The 9,497-nt window shown below is 34.0% G+C and overlaps 1 pseudogene; it reads right to left on the bottom strand.

The window, feature by feature from the left end:
• Positions 1–8,707: 8,707 nt before the first annotated feature.
• On the bottom strand, positions 8,708–9,278 carry LOC118020401 (annotated as a pseudogene).
• Positions 9,279–9,497: the final 219 nt, after the last annotated feature.

Here is a 9,497-nt window from a genome sequence, read left to right on the forward strand (position 1 = left end):
AGCAGTGAGGTAAGTGCTAAGAAAGCTGTAACTAACCTACTTTGTGAGTTGGGAATAGAGAGAAAAGCGGAACAGCTAGCTATGTTCAGGGTGGGTAACTGATAGTCTTTTCAAGAAGTGGCGAGAGTTGCTGTGTTGCATAGGACCAGTAAGAGTTACTCAGATACACAAACAAGAGAAGGGCATCCATCTCAGCTATGTAGAATTTTAGCCGTCAGTAATAAAGACTAAATCACTTGGCTCGTCAGCCTTTCCAGCCATATGGGAATTATCTCCCCAAAATGATATGTGCTGTTGAATTTTTCAGACAAAGTTATTTCATACTGACTTAGATTAATGAATTATCTACTTTACAACTGAAGACGAGAGGCTTAACTCATTTGATACATAATTAAAGGATATGAATTGAGGATAGAAATGTATTCCTTAAAAAGAAGGTAATTTTTTGTTTTCGTTTACATCTTCAGTGAACTGTGCTTTCTTTTAGACCTGAATGGATTCAGGGAGGAGTTTTTTTCATGGAAGAACATTTCCAAGACAACAACAGTAGCTTGAAATTTACTCATGATGTTAAAATTGTGGCGAATGTGGCAGAAATGATTCAATGTGACTGAGACCTGTTTGTTGTGAATTGCTAATTAGTATAATTATTAACATTCAGAGAATTGCAAAGCAGGAAATTTTCAGCCTTGACTGCTTATCATTCACATGACAGAACTAAATTAAAATAAAATAACACAGCCACAGAATAAGTAACAAAATGTTCTATAAAATTTCTCAGGAAAAATGTATTAGAGAACTATAGAAATTATTCAGCAATGCAGATTGTCATTTTATTCCATTCCTATAAAATATTTTTTAGATATTTCAGGGATAGTGCTTTGTAAAAAGGAACATCTACAGAGGCTGTATATTCAATTCCCTCCAGATCACAGTGCAAAGAACATATCTTCAGTATATGGCCTTTCTACCAACCCCCAAATATCCTTTATTAAATATAATGTTGAATCTCCTTTATTGCTCACACAAAAGCTGAGAATTGTATTCCAAAGGACTCAATACATATTCTAAGCAGAAGAAAATTCATGGAAATACCCAGGCATGTTGGAGACTATAAAGAATTTTTACTTATACCTATTGGAAAAGAAAGAAGAAAGGGAAAAGCACAGTCATACAAAAAAAAATCCTCACACAAGTACTTTGAAATTGCTTTCTATCTGAGATTCAATTCAAAATTACTAACTAAAATTAATACTTATTCTTAAGCTGGGAGTTGAATCAAACCCAGAACAGAAGTCTGATTTGGAGTAGTTTTAATTTAAATCAAAAAGTAAATTCAAATCAGTATTTTTTTATTTTGTTGAAATTCTTTTTGAACTAAATCCAAGAAAAGAATTACTTAGGTTCAAAAAGCAGCAGTTAATGAGGTTCACACCATCCACATCATATCTGTGTGGCTATGAGAATAGATGCAAGATTTTTGAAAATTATAGCCCTCACAGTATAAGAGATAGTGAGACATATCAAAATGAGCTGGTATGACTCTCTAAAATGCCTTTGACCCAGCATGTACATATATAGTATGAATTTAAATATCTCAGCATTCATTTAGGGCATATTAATAAAAACACAGTTTTTGGAAATACTGACTAAAGCATCATCTTTTGTATACATAGCTTTAAAAACAGCATATGTAAGCATATTAATTATACATTTTAAAGTTGTTAAGGCACTACTTCATTTATTTACCCATTTATTCAACATTGACTGAGTAGCTTCTCTAGGTACCAGAAATACAAAAGAATGAACTAGAGCTGATCCCTGCCTTCAAGGAGTTTTGATCTAGAAAACACTCAGCATCCATTCTTATGGTAATTAAATGATTTAATGTCCTAGTTAATATGGGTCAGACAATAATAGAGTAATATCATGAACTATCTCAATTTATTTTTTCATCCTTGGGCTTCAAACTATAGCATAAAGGGCATGGAGACTGTTCAAATGATAATTATAGTTCGAAAATAGGATTTTCACACAATCATAAAGGATCAAGAAATATCTAGGTTTGAGTAAATAAATATTATTAAATTATAGTCCCAATATAATGAAACAACCATCAGAGGAAAGTCTTTGAGGGATGCCTAAAAGAATTCAGGTACAACCCTGAACAAAGAAATAAATTTAGTTAGAATCAGAATAGAAACAATTCCCTTAGTTACATCTGCCTAATGGTATTACCATTTTTCAATTCAGAAGTGAAAGTTAAAAGCAAATCATTATTCTGAATTTATTATAAATTGTCATATAATAATATGTATAGTTCTCTGTAGTATGTCTTTATCCATTCTCAATTAAACATCTCTACTCTCTTTATATAATCCCAAATTTAAGAAACACTTCAGGTGCTCCTGCAAACAAATGCCTGGCTCCCATTTAATCAGTTTTCAAGCTTCCTGTGCCTAGCACAAGCCTTTCTTGTTACAGACTGATACTATAATGGGGGCATATTATTTCTAAATGCTTGTCTGACAACTTTGAAATTATCTAGCATCTTATCCAGTTTTGCTCATGGCTTTCCTTGAGCAACTGAGTGGCTCAGTTGTTAAGCATCTGCCTTTGGCTCAGGTCATGATCCCAGGGTCCTCGGATCGAGCCCTGCATCGGGCTCCCTGCTCAGCAGGAAGCTGTTTCTCCCTCTCCCACCCCCCTTGCTTGTGTTCCCTCTCTTGCTGTGTCTCTCTCTGTCAAATAAATAAATAAAATCTTAAGAAAAAAAAAAAGAAAGACATCTCTGTTCAGTAAACTGCATAACCCACCCATGCATGCACCCCAGACAAAAGAGGCAAACTGTGAACACTTCCAAGGATTGCAACAATGTTCACAGATATATATTCAGTTTTTTAATACATTCTTACTTCAATAGCATTGGTACTCAGCTTCAACCACTACTCATTTCACTGGTTTTCACAGCTGTCTTTGTTGAATTTAATCTGAGTCTCTTGGTTGTCATCATGCAGAGGCTAATTTAACCTTTCCTTTATTGTGAACTCCATACAGCATGGAGAGAGCTGTCATCAACTTTTACTCCTTGCACCTAAGAAATGAGATGCTGCAGGGAAAGATTGAGATCTATGACGGTTGGTTCCTCCTGGATAGTATAATTAACTGAAAAAAAAAAATCATATATGCACCCTGTGGTGAATTCCTTAATATGTGATTTGGTTTCTTACTTATTCTTTTTTATTCGTGGTGTTATAAAACGTCAATTTTCTGGGGGAAAACTATCTTTTATACTCTTCACTATTTTCCATCTTTTTTGTCTTTCTACCTACATTCTTCGTAATTTCTTAACTACTGTCCAGTTCAGTAATACTGTATTTGGCTATACTATGCTACTGCTGAAACTATCCACTCATTTCTTCATTTTGGTTATTGTATTTTTATTTCTGGAATTTCTCTTTGGTTCTTTTTCAAGTCTGATATTTTAGTCTATACAGTTTCCATTTCCTGCCAGAATTTTCTTTTTTTTTCCCTGCCAGAATTTTCAAACATGGATTTCTTTTCATTCTTAATCTGATGATTTATCATTTCAATCTGTGTTTGATATTTTAATATGTCAAGTTTTTGCATATATGTGTGTTTTTGTGGGGTTTGTTTTTTTTTTGCCTATTGAGTCTTCTGATTTCCATACATGATATCTTACTCTTTATATGCTTACTCAAATTTGACAAGTGCTAATGCCTGTGATAGGTGCAATTCTAGCAGGAAAGACAGCAGATTTCTCGTTGGAAACAATGCAAACCAGAAGGCTGTGGATCAACATCTTCTAAGTAATGAAAGAAAAAAAGCCTGTCAAATTAGCAGAAATACCTTCCCAACATTAAAGCAAAATAAAAACACTTTCAGATACACAAAAGCCAAAATAATTAATCACCAGCAAACAAAAAATGTTAAAGAAAGTCCTGCAGGCAGAAGAAAAATAATACGATGGAAATATGAATCTATACAAAGAAATGAAGAGCATTAGAAATGGAAATAAGTGTATAAATTTTTTTATATTTTACATTTAAAAATCTCTTTGAAACATAATTGAATGTTTAAATAAAACAATCACAATAAATTGTGGGGTTTATCTGTATCTGGGGAATATCTGTAAAAGAAAAATCCATAACAAACAGAATAAAAACTGGGAGTAGAGGAATAAATTATTATAAAGTCCTTATTTGGAATGTAGTTTTATATGATAATGTGTAAAGGTTGGTTATGTATTTAAAGATGTATACTATATACCTTTAAAAAAAAAACTAAAAAGTATTTCTAGCAAATAAGTATAAGAGATCATAGGGAATCATAAAAACATTAAAAAAAGTACTCAATCCAAAAGAAAGCAAACAAGGAGAAAAGGAGAACAGAGGACAAATGTGACAAAGAGAAAACAATTAGTAAGATGTCAGACTTAAACCCAACCATATTTACTAAAAATATTAAATATAAATGGTCAAAACAATCCAATTAAAATAAAAATTTGCCAGACTGGATTAAAAGACTCAGTTTTATGCAGCCTACAAGAATCACACTTTAAGAGTAAAGAAACAGATTAAAAGTAAAATAATGGGAAAGATGTATTCTGGCAACCCTAATCCTAAGAAAGATGGAGTGAGTATATTAATATCAAAAAATAGGTTTCAAAGCAAAATATATTATTAGGGATAAAAACTAATCATTTCATAACCAAAAGGGGATCAATTCTTCAAGAGAACATAGCAATTCTAAGAGTTTATATACCTAATAACAAAGCTTCATAACACCTGAAGTAAAAACTGAGGCAACTACCCTAGGCAAAGTAGATAAATCCAGTGGAAGTCAAAGATTTCAATATTTTTCTCTCAATATCTGATAGAAAAAAGGAGACCAAAAATCTGTAAGGATATACCAGATTTGAACAAGACCATCAACTGATTTGGCCTAATTGTGTTTACAGAACACACTGCTAATAATGGCAGAATATGTATTTTTTTTTCAAAAACACATGGAGCATTTATCAATAAATCATTTGAGAGTTTAGTAGGTTGTGTGGAAAAATGACCAACAGATAAAAACATGTTTATATGCATCTAGCATACATTTTAAAAATATAATTTTTTAAAATAACATTTACAAATATATAGGAATAAGTGTAAACAAATAATAAAAATTTTACATAAGCTATTCAGAAAAAAAATAGGAAATTTGTGAAAAATCACTACAGAATGCCTAATAAAGAGATACTAGACACATGAATATTTTAAAGTGTCAGGTTTTCTCAATATAATTTTAAATCAATTTTATTCACAACCCAAATAGATTTTTTTCAAGGAACTAGACAAACTGATACTAAAAGTTATACAGAAGAGAAAAGTAAAAGGATAATGAGGAGAGTCTTGATGAAGAATAGGGTGAGGACGACTTGCCTTTTCACTTACAAGAACTTTTTTTTTTTTTATTTTTTTTAAAGATTTTATTTGACAGAGAGAGAGAGACAGCGAGAGAGGGAACACAAGCAGGGGGGGTGGGAGAGGGAGAAGCAGGCTTCCCAGAGAGCAGGGAGCCCGATGTGGGGCTCGATCCCAGGACCCTGGGATCATGACCCGAGCTGAAGGCAGACGCTTAACGACTGAGCCACCCAGGTGCCCCCACTTACAAAAACTTCTTATACAGCCATAATAATTAAAACTGTCTAGTATTGCTAATGCAGTGGTAGAAAATTTCACTATTGCTAGAGTTTGTAGAGTCCTGAAACAGATCTGCACAATAAGCAAACTTAATATATGAGAAAGCTGGTATGGCACATTACAGGGAAGTAAATAAGCCTGGACAATAGGATAACCATAAGAGAGGACTGAAACAGAACTGCTACTGTGCATCATACATAAAAATCAATTCACAGTTAGTTAAATACTTAAATATGAAAGACAAAAATTTTAGCAAGATGCAAAAGCATCAAATGAAGACAATAAATTTGAGAAGTAAACAATAAATTGATTAGCAAAAGCCTTCATAAACAAAGGATGTGAAATTCTAAGTTAATGCAATCACCATAAAACAATTTAGTACTATGTCACAAAGCTCAAAATTCACATAAACTACAATCCAGAAATTCCACTGCTAGGAACTTTTGTACATGTGCACTTGGATACATGTACAAAAATGTTCATACTTGTGAAACTAGAAACAAGTTAATGTTCATCCACAGAAGGCACAGAAAAGCTGTACTATATTCCTACCGTAGAGTATCATACAATCATGAAAAATCATGAACTACAGCTACATGTAATAACATGGATAAATCAAAGAAAACATTGCCCAAATCTCCTAAGATTACATAGAGTATGATATGATTTTTCAAGCTCAAAAGAAAGCAAACTAAACAAGTACTGTTCTAGGGGCGCCTGGGTGGCTCTGTCAGTTGAGCGTCGGACTCTTGATTTCAGCTCAGATCATGATCTTAGGTTCGTGAGATCTGGCCCCACTTAGGGATCTGCGCTCAGTGGGGAGTCTGCTTGAGATTCTCTCTCTCTGCGCCCTTCCCCCTGCTCATACTCTCTCTATATAATAAATTAATTAATTTTTAAAAATGTACCATTCTAATTTTTAAGTAGTGTTCATATATTTTCATGTTAATATCTGCATCAAAACCTACATCTGTTTTTATATGCACTATTGTATATTTCAAATATTAAAAAATAAAACTTGTTAAAATCTACTGTCTTCATTTAAAAATGATACTCAACTTCAAAAGAGCTGATTAAGTTTTGCCCCAGCATCATTTTCTGCAGTCAAAATGGATCAATGTCATCTACCTTCAGTAACCCTTCCATTTTTTCTGCTCTTCACTGAACCAACCTCATCCTATTATCATTCCCCTTATAGTATCGGCCATAAAAAGTAGAAGTTGCGTTTAAGTAGGTGTTGCACATTTGGGGAGGATTACTTTCTAAATTTTTCTTGTTATTTTGCTGTTAATATATCCCCAAACCAAGTGAGGTGTTTGAATAGGAGTACTCTTGCTGACTCATTTTAAGCACACAGTCAAAGCAATAATGCCTCGCAATTTATTTCCCATATGTATAACTTACTTTTATCACATTATTTAGTACAGAGCATTTATTCTATCTTTTGGGGATCAGATAGCTAATTTGTGAAAATCACCTTGAATCACATGTCTATTTCCAAAGTGACTATCAACTTTATTCAAATTAAAGTAGGTCTACCTGAACCAAACTATCTAATCAATATAGAGCAAAGAAAGCAACTGGAATTGTAGGTTCTAGTCCTAATTCTGCCACTAACAAGAAACAAATTCTTATTCAAATTAATCTCATATTCCAAATCTCAGTGTTGTCATCTGTCAATAGAAATGTAGGTATACTTCTCCCTTAGGTAAACTACCTAATTCTACTTCTAAAATAATACAAATTGTCTAATGAGTTTTTTGTAAATATAAAAAGAAATCATCTTTACAGGATACAAAGGGATAGTATTTGATACTTAGAAATTATTAGCAGGATTGATACTAAATATTTGGCATAGTACCTAAAGTCTCCTTCCAAATACATTCCCTGTACTGCCATGTATCCATTACTATCCCCCTCTCTCAATTTTGAATTCTAAAAATCACACACACACACACACACACACACACATTCAGTAAAATAAGAATACATGATAATGAAAAAGCTTCTTTTCTTTTTTTTTAAATTCTGATCAAAGCCAACTTTAATTTTTTATCTTCACACTTAACAGGTTATCTGATGGCCACCAGTTTCCCAATCCTAGCATTGGTTACTAGCTTACATATCTTAAGGTAAATTCTTCTCATTTACATAATGTTTAATTTCCATCAGTTTTAATATAGACCAGCGTAAATACCATTATTGAGTGCTTTGTATGAAATTCAGTATTCTACAGATCCCATGTACTCGTGGGATAGAACCAGGAGCTTCCACCTTTTATGCAAACTTCAGTGGTACTGTGTAGACCAAGGCAATTTTGCTTAGGTTAAGCAGGATTTATTTCTCTTTGTAAGAGAACCCTCTTGCAACAGGTTTAATCAGTTCTCCTAAAAATGGTGTCATTCTTTCAAACTATTCTTTCAGAAGCAGCAGTTACATAAATAGAATATTGGATTCAACCTAAAAATGTGGGCCCTAGTTAACATTATTCTGTATATAATCATGATAAAAGATTAGGATATTCTTCACATTTCCAAACAAAATCCAATTTAAAAAGCTCGTTCCTACCAAACCCCTAAAAACAGCCATTTGAGAGTAAACCAGTAGAGCATTATATTGCCCCAAGGAAGCTGTAGGTTTCATTACATGCACCAACAAATCTACATGGCTAGCTTCTGCATTCCACTTTTATACAATTTATATTACACATATTATACTAAACAGCATTTTAAACACTGACATATAAACTCCCTAATAAGATAAAGCAAAGACAAAAGCATTTATCTTATTAGAAAGAAGATACACCATCACTTACAGTCTTCAAACATGATTACACTTTAACTTTCATAATTTGACAATGCATTCATGGAACAATCTGCAGACAACTCATTTTAACAGGCAAATTAAAGAACGCTTTTAAGCAGACATGACTGTCCTAAATTACTTATTAGGTAAGAATTTTACAAACATTACTCATACCAGCAGAAATGGTGGAGTTAGAAAGTATTGTGTCTTCTCTATGCTGCATGGTGAGAACCACCAATAGTGTGGTGAACTTGTGACCCTTTCCAAGGCCACAGCTCCTAAGACCTGCAGATGCCCTCACATCTCCCTGTGCTTGTAGACTGGTTTGGTGATCCACTGGGTGTCAGGCTTTCTTCTGAAAGTTTTATGGAATGGATCAATGAGGATAACCTCAAAGGATTTGTACATGGAATCTTTGCCAACCCAGTAAGAAGTCAAGACTCTCATAGCCCCACAGTGGCGTTTAGTTTACTCCTTTGCAAACGACCAAAGGCTTTGGGCAAGCTTTAGCTGGTTAACACCATGACAGGCAGGCTTGCCATAGATAGCACCCTTAGGAACTGGGCATTTGCAGCCACAACACTGCACACGAATCCAATATATGACGTAACCTTGCCTGGTCTTGCACCCCAGTCTGCAGGCTTTATCAGGCCGGGAGGGGCCAGGGGCTCTGTGAAGCACAGAGAGCTGGTGGTACTGCCAACAGCACATCCTTTGAGCTGATGGCTGCCACCAGACAGAAAGGAAAGGGCTAAAAGCTAGTTTTCTTGTCAAAAGAAAGCACATAATCAACAGGATGGGTGGGCAAATGAAAGAACTGATAGAGAACAGTTATATGAAACGTGGGAGATGTCCTTTGAGGATCTCAAACTCTGGCCTTCTTATCCTTGGTTCAGATGAGGTAGAGAAAGGGAAATAGGAATCTCTGTTTAGTTTTATGATCTGGAGCAGAAAAAAACATGTGCTTTTCCTCCTATGGAA

The sequence above is a fragment of the Mirounga leonina genome, unplaced genomic scaffold (assembly GCF_011800145.1).
Source record: "Mirounga leonina isolate KUSES-001 unplaced genomic scaffold, KU_Mleo_1.0 Mir_173, whole genome shotgun sequence".
NCBI classification, from domain to species: Eukaryota; Metazoa; Chordata; class Mammalia; order Carnivora; family Phocidae; genus Mirounga; species Mirounga leonina.